Source organism: Centroberyx affinis, unplaced genomic scaffold (genome assembly GCF_046629955.1).
Source record: "Centroberyx affinis isolate AG114_WGS23_722 - 3 ecotype Tasmania unplaced genomic scaffold, CSIRO-AGI_Caff_v1 ptg002128l_1, whole genome shotgun sequence".
Classification (NCBI taxonomy): domain Eukaryota; kingdom Metazoa; phylum Chordata; class Actinopteri; order Beryciformes; family Berycidae; genus Centroberyx; species Centroberyx affinis.
Window position 1 is genome coordinate 35,911 of NW_027280450.1, and position 11,126 is coordinate 47,036.

At 39.1% G+C, this 11,126-nt stretch overlaps 1 long non-coding RNA gene across 1 annotated transcript; it reads right to left on the reverse strand.

Annotated features, from left to right (window-relative positions):
* Positions 1-8,502: 8,502 nt before the first annotated feature.
* LOC139654641 (uncharacterized) lies at positions 8,503-10,877 on the reverse strand. The gene is made up of 3 exons (XR_011696034.1): positions 10,754-10,877; positions 9,835-9,928; positions 8,503-9,036 (listed from the first exon to the last, which is right to left on the reverse strand). It is a non-coding gene; the product is annotated as an uncharacterized lncRNA (long non-coding RNA).
* Between the last annotated feature and the right edge of the window lie 249 nt (positions 10,878-11,126).

The following is an 11,126-nucleotide window of genomic DNA, read 5'->3' on the forward strand; positions in this document are numbered from 1 at the left end:
TGTTGAAGATTCATGGGAATAACAAGGCCAGGAGCTGGTATAAAATAAATTGTGGTGGGTGGTCAATTGACTACTTGCATTTCCCCCCAGGCTGCATATTATGCATGTACCATGCAGACAATGATTTACAATTAATTCTTACCCTGAATGAATTGTAATGTGGAATAAAATCTACGTGCATAAGCTATACCCATATAAAGCAAGTCCAGCAAGTGACAGTCATATGGAGGTGATTTATTAGTCAGTATGGTGAAAAACATTCAAATGATAGCATTTTATTCATAACAGCAAAGCTTCACTTTATAGCACCTGAATCACGCATATGTTATTGTACTAGTCACTGAGGACATGCAAAGCAGTGTACTAAGTGAAAAGTTTAGAATCCAAAAAGATAGGCATTCAACTTTAAGTCTGTGGTGAAGCCCATGGCAACCAAGAGAACACAGAAGCTGTCATCAGATTTTCACCAAATTTAAATGGACACCTACAATTTTAGCATGAAGCATGGATAACAGTGGGATTTTTACAACACTGAGCATCAAGGTTAAAAAGGAACACATGGTGCAGAGGATGCAGAGACTCTGAGGTAAAAAATGTGACTCACTTCACACTCGACAATATTACCATTTCTAAAGCAGACCTAAGGTGGTTGAAAAAATAGGTTTCTCATCCTGGAAGAGGAAGAGGAATTTCATTTAATATCTAGTGGAAAAAACATCTTTCATGGTCAATTAAAATATTATATATTATATAAAATATTCACATAATATACAATATTATAAAAAGGTTGTCTTAACTAATGTTAGTTAATCCATGAACTATTCATAATGTATAACTATTCATGTTTACTAAGCTATCAGCTAATGCAGTTGTAAAATCTGTATTACATTCTATTCAAAATAAATGTCTTTTGTACTAAACCATTTACTATTATATTAACAATGTATGCCCAGAACTGTAGTCATGGTAACTAGTCCATTTATTAAAGTGCTTGTGAATACATGTATTTCATTTCATTAAAAGAGAAAGGTTTCACTCACTGCGTTTATGATGCATGACCAAATGCTTTACCACATGCTTATTGTAATCTAACTGGCAATTTCCCCCTTTTAATTATCAATTATGTCAATTATACAGGAACAAGGCATTATCAACTTTTGTTAATTCTATATAAACCATATTGTAGTGCTTCATTGATAAACATCCACCAGTCTTCCATATTACAACTAATTTCAATAGAATGGTGGTCCTGGCATTGTTGGTGCCCATAAGATTATGCAATAGCAAAGATATGAATTGGAAAAGACATGAAACATTACATTCATGAGAAATATGAACTATTTCAAATTTTACAACAATCTCAGTGGTCACCCTTAACGCTAACCATAACCTATATCCTGATCAGTCTGGGTCAAAACTTATATTTTTAGCCCAGCTTTTTTTTAGACAGCAGTGGCTCTATGGATGGTATTGTTGGTCAGTCGGTCGCTCTGTTCACCACTTCATGGGTCACATGGCCCGCAGGGAATTAGACTCTCAAGCGGAAAACCCAAGTTTGATTCCTGGAAGACACTTCCACAAAATTCTACATCGCGGGGCTGTTAGTCCTGTTGTTTATTGACATGCAATGTTTGGGAGTAGTTTCACTAGATGTAAATAATCTAGTACTTTACATTTTGCAGCATAGGTCAACGAAATTCAAATATGAATAGTGCTTTTAGAAACCATTACTTTTTGGTCATATTCAGGTGTAGTTAACTAGTGCAGCTACTGTACCAACTATTTTTGTCTAGAATTAAATTTTTTCATCCTATAATTTATTAGAATTTTTGAATTGCTGCTTCTCGGGTCTTGATTCAAGCTACTTTGGACCAATATTGGAAGTTTACCTCATGTTTAGCTCAACAAAAGAGAGCACCTCACCTTTGTTAGAGATGAACTGTTACTGGAGACAGTCCATTATTTTGTTTGTCAGGTCCACAGTACCCGGTATGCCTGTTGCTTGTTGTTGAGTCTTTAGGCAGCCATGTAGCCTATTAGTAGACAGCTTCTGGACAACCTAAAGAATGCTATTAATGAGCGCGACATTCCTGTCATTTGCTCGTGCACTTGTCGTTCCTTGATGATGTGGGCCCTTACTCTTGTGTCATAAATGTCCTGTAGTGATGGGAGGTCTACTGCCGTGATGTTCTGGGCCGACTTCACTACTCGCTGGAGGGACATGCAGTCCTGGGCCGAGCAGTTTCCACACCACACTGTGATGCAGCTTGTGAGTATGCTCTCAATGGTGCACCTGTAGAAGTTACTGAGGCCATGTTGAATTTCCTCAGGTTGACTACATTTGCTCCACTGTTGTGCCTTCTTGACCAGTTGAGCGGTGTTGTGTGACCAGGTGAGATCCTCACTGATGGATGCCAAGGAATTTAAAGCTGCTCACCCTCTCGACCTCAGCCTCTCTGATGTATAATGGCAGGTGATGGGCCACTTTCTTCCTCCTAGACCCAGTAATCCCCTCCTAGACCCAACTCAAACTGAAATGGGTTATTTGATGAATAGTAATATAATATTCACCTCTAGAACACATTAGTCTTCAAATGTAGTATTGCTGTATTGGAATCTCAGCAGTAAATAGCCTGCTATGAGTCAATAAATTGTCTCTAGCTAATGCTTTCTGTATGTTAACTGCATGGAGTCTGTTTTGACACCTGGACTTGATCCTGTGGCTGACAAACCCTTTCTGATTTGACTTTGTGTGTGTGTGTGTGTGTGTGTGTGTTTTCCAGATCCAGAGACAGAAGATGGAGAACTATTTAAAACTGAATGTGCTCGGCGAAGGCAGCTATGGCCGAGTTTACAAGTGTCAAGACAGGCAGTCGGGGCACATTGTGGCCATCAAGAAGTATCTAGATACGTCTGACTACATCGTAAACAGGACTATACACAGGGAATTCAAGCTGCTGGTGGTAAGCGTTTCTTAAGCTATGGCTCAGGACCCAAAAGCGGTCACAGGCCTGTTTCTGATTCGGATAAAACACATTTTTACAGATAGGTTTGTGTATTTGATTTATTATTCTGCTTTATGCTCATGTCACCCTCATGCTCATGTTTTGATTCATCTGCTTTCATGTATTATGTTGTTTGTAAGTGTAGAGTCCTATATTAGTGTAGAAATATGGTTTCATGTGTCACAGCGAGACCAAATTTTTCATTTGCATCCTGAGCTGAGAAAGTCAAAGAGCTTTAACCTGGTCTAGCCTAACAGACAGGCATCAGGCTGCTATGATTGACAGATCAACTGTTGGTTCAGTCACTTGGGACAGGATTACCACATGCAAAGTCTCACTGGCACACTGCTCTTAGGGTCCAGGGTCAGCTAAGTCCAGCATCTGCAGAGCAGCACAGCATAGCAGTCAGTGAGAGACTGGAAGACAGTCCTTCATCTGGACAGACGGACAGAGCCAGGGTGCGTCAGCAACAGGAGGAGAACCCCCCTGTTGATATTAATTACTTCACTCGTCCCACGGCAGACAACTTAAAGTTGTTTTTCAAGGACCACCCACAACAAAAGGCAACTAACCCAGGTGTGAAGAAGAATGCCACACATTGTATTGCTCTGTTTGTTTGGCCTTCGGAAGGTCAAAAATCTGAAAAACATGGCAAGAGACTTTCACACAGTCAAGGCAGCAGCAGACAAATTTGTCGAGTGGACAAATGTGAAAATACAGGAGCAGGACCAGCAGACAGAACTCGTAGTGGAGGTCACACTGCCGCAAAAAATGAAGAAGACAAACTTGTCAGGACAGATGGCCCACGATGAGAGAATAGCAGATGCAGAGAAAGCTTATGAGGTCGCTGTCCACAATCAAATTATGGACACAGTTATTGAGACCATCGACAGAAGATTTCTCATTCATGGCATGGCTAGATCTCTTCTAGATCAGGGCAACAGGGCAACTGTTGAAAACTTACAGTGTGATATATACTACTGTAGAACACTTGAGGAAGGCTCTGGAGAAGAGAAGAAGAAGCTGCTCTTCCTGCAAATATTGTCCACTGTGCTGCTGCCAAGTTCTCAGGAGGTTCAACCTGCTTACAGATGCATACCATGTTCTTGGTCTGGCATACACATTTTTACTCACTCTGTCCATCACCCAAGTGGCCTGTGAGTGTACATTTTCAACGCTGAACTTCATCAAAAACAGACTCAGGAGCAAGCTTTGACAGGACCCCCTGGAGGCTTTTATGCAGTTGAAGTGAAGAGTGACCTGCATGTACACTACATTTTATTGTTATTTTATTTTTTCATTCTTGTTTTACTGTCTTAGTACTTCCTACAATTATAGTGTGTGACTTAGAACTTTGCTCTTAAACAGAGTGACGACAGGTCATCCACAGCCAGGCAGACTTTTATGTCCGAGTATATTGTCTATTCAACCATCTCTACTCTACGTAATGCACCAGACATTTTGAAGAATCAATACTGACAAGCTAGCTCATCATTTTCCTAGCACTACACAAAGCAGGTAAGAAGAAGGCATTGTCAACAAAAACAAACAGCGGGCGATGCTGCACAGCCTGGATTTACTTTTCATTTGAGGCAGAGTGACCTCAAATGAAACCTGTTTATTCTCACTGTCATACGACCGACCCTATCAGCGTCTAGCTCTTCTCCTACCTTAGCTTAGACAGCATTAACAGAGAAACCAGTGTAGTGCTGCCTCTCTACACTTGCTCTCTGTCTGCTGTCTGTGTGTTTGTGGCTCACTGTCTCTTGAGTGTGTGTGTCTGACTGCTTGTCTCTCCTCTGTTTCAGACCCACGCTGTGTTTCTACCTGCCGGTGGATGTGGGTGCTGCTCTAGTTCCTGTAGATGTTCCCATCTCTCCTTCGCATCATGTTTCCCTCTGCCTCATTGTCATTGTCCATGTTGCTGTCCATCCCGACACCTATTGCACTCACACTCAATGTATGACATAATTTTGTTGTGTTATTAATAAATGGACTTGAAATTAACTTGAACTAGAAAGGGCCATCTTTTCATCAACATCAACAGTAGTATTTGCAGCTGCTGTGAGCGCTAAAACATGTTTTTGGAGATGTTTGGACATATCTAGATGTTGTTTGAGATAGAAGACAATAACAAATGTTAGTTCCTAATCTTCCCCTGTAGAAAAAAAAACCTTTGCAGTTAGTCACCTGTGTAGCACAATCTGAGAAACATCATTGATCCTCAATGCTACAGTGTCTATGCCACATGATGACATCCAGTAAAGGATTATTATGCAGAGATATTTGGATGATGTATTTCTAATATGGAAGGGCTCTTTGGACCTATTCAACGAATTCCTTGAACACATTAATGTCATGGTCCCTTCTGTGAAATCTACAGCTGAAATTGGCAAACATCACATTTCATTTTTAGATACTATGGTGAATTTGAATTCTGCTCGTGTTTCTACTACATTATACACTAAACCTACTGATAAAAAATAGCATCTTACATGCATCTAGTACACATCCTACTCCCTACAATCTATTAGTTCTTAATCTTCCCCTGGAGAAAAAAAAATGGTAGTCACCTGTGTGTTATTGTGTACCTGATTAATAATTCACCAACAATAAACAGAGGAAAATATGAGGTAATTGAGGGGTGCTGTGAATGGTAAATATGTTTTATTTTATTTATTTTTATTTATTTGTCAGGGACAATGCAAATAGACGTTGCGTCAACTCAATGTCACACCAACACACTTAAACTTAAAGTGACATTTTTCATTTACAGTTTGCTGCTCTGAATCTTTTATTACACATTCACAAAACTATCTGTTTGGTCTGATTTTTTTTTTTGCAACCTCACATTTGAAATTTTTCCACAAATTTTATTTACACATTCACAAAATATACTAATATTTTCTGCACATTTGCAAATTACTTCTGTTTGAAATACATTCATGCAGAATGTTTTTACATGTTCACAAATGGTGATATACAACTGCAAGTCTCAAATTTTTTGTAAAAATCATTTCTCAAGCTCAGAATCTTTTATTTCAAAGCTCAAAATCTTTTTGACCCTTTATTGAGCCCAAAAATACCTCACATCCAATAATGAATCACCAAGATCCTTTCATTCAATAAAATGACCAAACCAAGAACTTAGCTAGACAGGTCTGAAGCAGTACACAAAAGAATTATCAAGCAGCATACAAACATTCAGTCACACTTCTGCCTGCATGGGCTAATTTAGATGCGCCTGATTTGCGAAGTTGCGACATTGAAGGTTCCTTTGAAACTTGACATGACTTGTTGAGTAAAATGTGAGTTTAGGTTGACAATATTTATTGGCCCGATGAACGGGTGCCATGCCATTGTTCCGACGGCCCATTATTCCAAAACCCCAATAGTCCGAAAACTCCATGCCTGGCTCCATCCACAACCGTGGCTTCTGACAGCCTTGACCGTAAGCTTGCTCTAACCCTAACCTCAGTGACCCCATGTCTCAACCCAACCACCTCTGGGATAACGGGCTGTCGGACAAATGGGCTTTCGGTCCAATGAGTGGACATTTTTCAGACTATTGGGGTTTAGGAATAATGGGCCGTCAGAACAATTGGCAGTCCCCGATGAACGCAAGTAGCACAATAGTTTTTGTAACGCAAAAGTAATGTAACGAGTAGTGTAACTAATTACTTCCCTCTGGGAGTAAGTCAAGTATTTTATTACTTTTATGAATAGTAAGGAGTAATGTGGAATACATTACTTTGTTCCAGTAAAGACCCAAACACTGTTGATGAGGGTTTAACAAATGGAGGCGATGGCCAATTGATGTTGATCTGTGGAGATTCTACTTCTGTTCTTTGTCAAGGGATTGCCCCTGCAATAGGACAGCTGTGACTTCCGGACAGGACGGAGCTCCATTTCACAGTAAAAGTGTTTGTCAGTAACAGATGTTGGTTGGTCACCAACTACTAGTGTTAATATGAGTGTTCTTCAGGACTGTAAGCTATAATGTGCACTGTTTGTTTTTATCTAAGGCCATAGTAGGCTAATTAATACATAATTTATTTAATTTTACACACACACACAGATCAAGCGATTTTTTATGGCAGTTCAGCCAATTGGTGCACATTACATTAAAATAGACAGAAAAATAGCATAGGGATGTATAGGACTGCTCATCAGTCCATGATGCATATTCATAATTGAAACACAGACACCATTTTTCAGAAGGTGACCATGGAGAGATGAGATCACTCACAGCTATTGTCCGGACTATAGCTGTGAGTCCAGACGCCAACAGACCATCAGCATTACAGCTGAAGCCTGCATCCACAACAAATCTAATAACTAATGTAGCCTGAAAACACCATACTTCAAAACCTCATCTTTGGAATAAAACAACACAATAAAAAACAATATATACAGAGGAAACAGAGGCGTAGTCATTACACTATACATATATATAATATTACGCCCAAAGTACTTGAGTAGCAAGTGGGCGATTCTAGGATCAGACCTTTAGGGGGGCTCAGCCCCTAATGAGAATGTGACATGCATACAGTGCCTTGCAAACGTGTTCAACCCCCCTGCTAAATCACTCATTTCACTGGATAACAATTATTACATTAATATTTTTCTATATATGATATTTTAATTTACAACAATAATACTTTTAATGACTTACTAGTAAGTAACATGAGTTTTACACCACAAAATATTTTTTAAGAAAATGAAAAATTGAATATGCTGTTTGCAAAAGTATTCAACCCCTTTCACTTTGGCAAACCTCAATTCAATTAGGTACACAATGTTACCTTCAGAAGCAACCAGTTAGTTGGGTGGTCTATTGTAGTGCATAATAACAATGGTTCAGAATGAACAATCACAGATTTCAATATAATACACCTGTTTCAGAGAGGACCCTCAGTTAGTTAATAAAACCTGAGGCAAAGACTCAACCATAATGACCAGAACTTTCCAAAGTAAGTAAAAGATCACGTTATAGCAAAGCAGATATGAGGCGAAATGTACAAAACATTGTTTCAGTCTCTGAACCACATGGGGACAGTCCACACTCTAAAAAGTAATGCCTTTCTTTAACTTATAAAAAGTGAGGTAAGTGGTTGCATTGGACTTTTTGAGTTGAGTCAACTTCAAGGCTTTTTTAAGTAGAATGAACACTGTAACATTACTTAACATGAACCCAGTAAAATCAGGTTGAGTTAACTAATACTACTGATATTACTTAGTTAGATAAACTTAATTTTCTTGGTAAAGGTAACTCACTTGCACATGATATTGAACTTAATTAAAATGAGTACAGGTTACTTGTAGATAAAATGTAAAATAGTAAAATTAACCTAATCACACATGTGAATGAACTCCATTAAATTGAGTCCAGGCTACAACCTCTGGTGAATAAATTATGCTACATTCATTTCTCTAAAGGTTTTGTTGTTATAATTTCTATATCCCAAGCACTACGTTTTGATTAACTTTACATAAATAGACTTTCCTGTCAATAACAATTTCAAATTAAGAAGAACAAGATGGAAAGACAGATTTAAGATTATAACATTTATTTAACTCTTCACAACCCACTGTTTCAAAGGTTTCACTTCTAACAGTGCCATAGATTGCAAAACAGGCCATAACTGCTGAATTGCGCACACAATACTGTTGAATATCTACCTCATGAGGTAATGACAATGATGGTACAGAACACAGTTAAGTCCATTTTCATTTAAGGCACATTAGAATGAACACAAAAGGAAAATGCCAAATGAAATTCTATTACATGAGTAACTTGCCAAAAGACAAATTTTTTTCAACACATGTAACACGCCAGTTTTGGTAGATACTTAAGTTCCAGGGCATAGGCAAGTCCAAAGAGAAGGCAGCATGCTTTTGACAGGTTGGTCAGACCTCTGACCACTGGATGACCTTCTTTGATGATGCCAATGGCATCGGGCTGATGGCACGCGTACATTTTCATCGGGCAACTGCTGAGCTCGGCGTGCTCCTCGGTTTCATCACGACTCTATTGGTGGAGACAAAGAAGAATAAAGAGTTTGGTCAGAGAAACAGGTAATGAGATAAACAGATCAGACAGGTAATAAGATAGATCAGACACAAAGTCAAAATTGTACCATTGTTGCTAAAGGTGACGGATACTTCATTGCAGTTATACTAGTTGACAGCATATGTCAAAATCAATCTCATATAGCACTTACTGTCAGTGTAATGTTAACAACACCCAATTGCAGTTATGTTCTTGGATCACTGGATATTAAGTTTATTTAGCTTAAATTCCTTTGCTTTCAAGTCTGAGTCACCAAAATTGAAGACCACATTACCAGTGTCCCAGTCACCTGTAAGCTACACATCCAAGTCAGTTTTCAAGTTGGTTTCCAGTGCTCCAATCTGGAATTCCAAGCCATGGACCTAAGTACTATAGCATTGGCAAACAGCATCTGTAAGTATGCCTGCTGTGTTGGCCAATCTTACTTTGCCATGACAATGGCATGGAGTGTGGGTATTGTACTATCGTGATCTGGCATAAGTGTTGTCTTTTCCTGGTTTTAAAGGCTGCATTACAGTAAAGGGATGCGATTTTCTGTTCTTTGCCTCTACCTGCTTGGTCATCACATTACTAATGACTGTTCATCACTAATCTACAGTGTGTAAATATCTTTTGAGAGCAATGATAATCATCCCTATAATATCATCACAATATCAACACATTAAGACATTCACTTAAAAATACTGATCAAAAACAGGTGACCAGTTAGACTGTTGATCAGACAGATAGATACGTAGCTTTAAGCCTAACACATACCTGGTGGTCACTGATGAGTTCTTCTTTCTCTCCCCCACTCGATCAGGCATCTCAGGAGCACTTCTCTCCTTTTCTCCACAGAGGCAGATGGATCCTATCAAAAAGTAAAACCTGTTCAAAATTCACTGCCTGATGACACCAGCACAAACTATACACCCTCTGTATTTCAACTATTCATTCAATTGCAGTATAATAGACCAAGCATTCTTTAAAGCTGTGGTTCTCAACTCGTCGTGCTACCACGGGCATGTGGAGAGGGAAAAAAAAAAACTTACTTTGTCCATATTTGGATTAGATTTTTGAGAAAAAAAACAACTAGGCTACTGCCTGCCCAAAACCCACAACACTCGATATCAGACAGTCAGCTACAGCTAGCTTACAATAAGTTGACATTAGCTAGCGTTAGCATTAACTAGCGTTAGCATTAGCGTCTTTTGTCTAGGGGTTTTATCTAACCGTTTATGGTTCTAATTTCGTGTACGGCCACACACCAAGTTTCCTGCTCTGAGGCAAAACAAGGGAAGCGAGATGGCAGACCTAATGAAAAGCACAAGTGCATGAAATTCAACGTGAAACGTGATAGCTAACTTAGCTAATAAGGCATACTTTAGCTAGCATGTCTGTATTGAAACTTAAATCGGCTTGGCTTAGCATACATTAAATTTTACAGGCTTCGCTTCAGGTTTCTGTTTTCCCCAAGTGTAACGTTAGGTTGCGGTAAATACGGTGACAGAACCGTGGTCGACAGGATCACGTTAGTTAGCACCGGGCAGCTAACTTAGCTTGCCATGTGTGCAGGGCAGCTACGTTAGCTACAGATTTGCTTAGCTAACGTTAGCTGTCGAACGGGACCTCTCAAGTCATCGGGTTTAGCGCGACTTTACATCACCAATCATTCAGCTAAAATTGCTCAACTTACCGCTTTATCCAGGATCCATAAAATTCTGCAGCGGCGAACAGAGTGAGTAGGCTGTAGTGCCAAGCAAGCTGCTGATACCTTCCCGGGTAAAGTGACCTGTCCCGCCCAGACCAGACAGACACGTTGCAGCACAAAGCATCAGGGGAAAAGTGATAATGTCAACTTTTTTTTATTACGTTACATGAACACAGCAACCACATCGACATAACTACTCTAATAAATTGTGTATGTCAACTCACTTTTATAACATTTCATGTACACAACAATCACATAGACATAACTACTCAAATAAATTGTGTATGTCAACTCACTTTTATAAAATTTCATGTACACAACAATCACATAGACATAACTACTCAAATAAATTGTGATA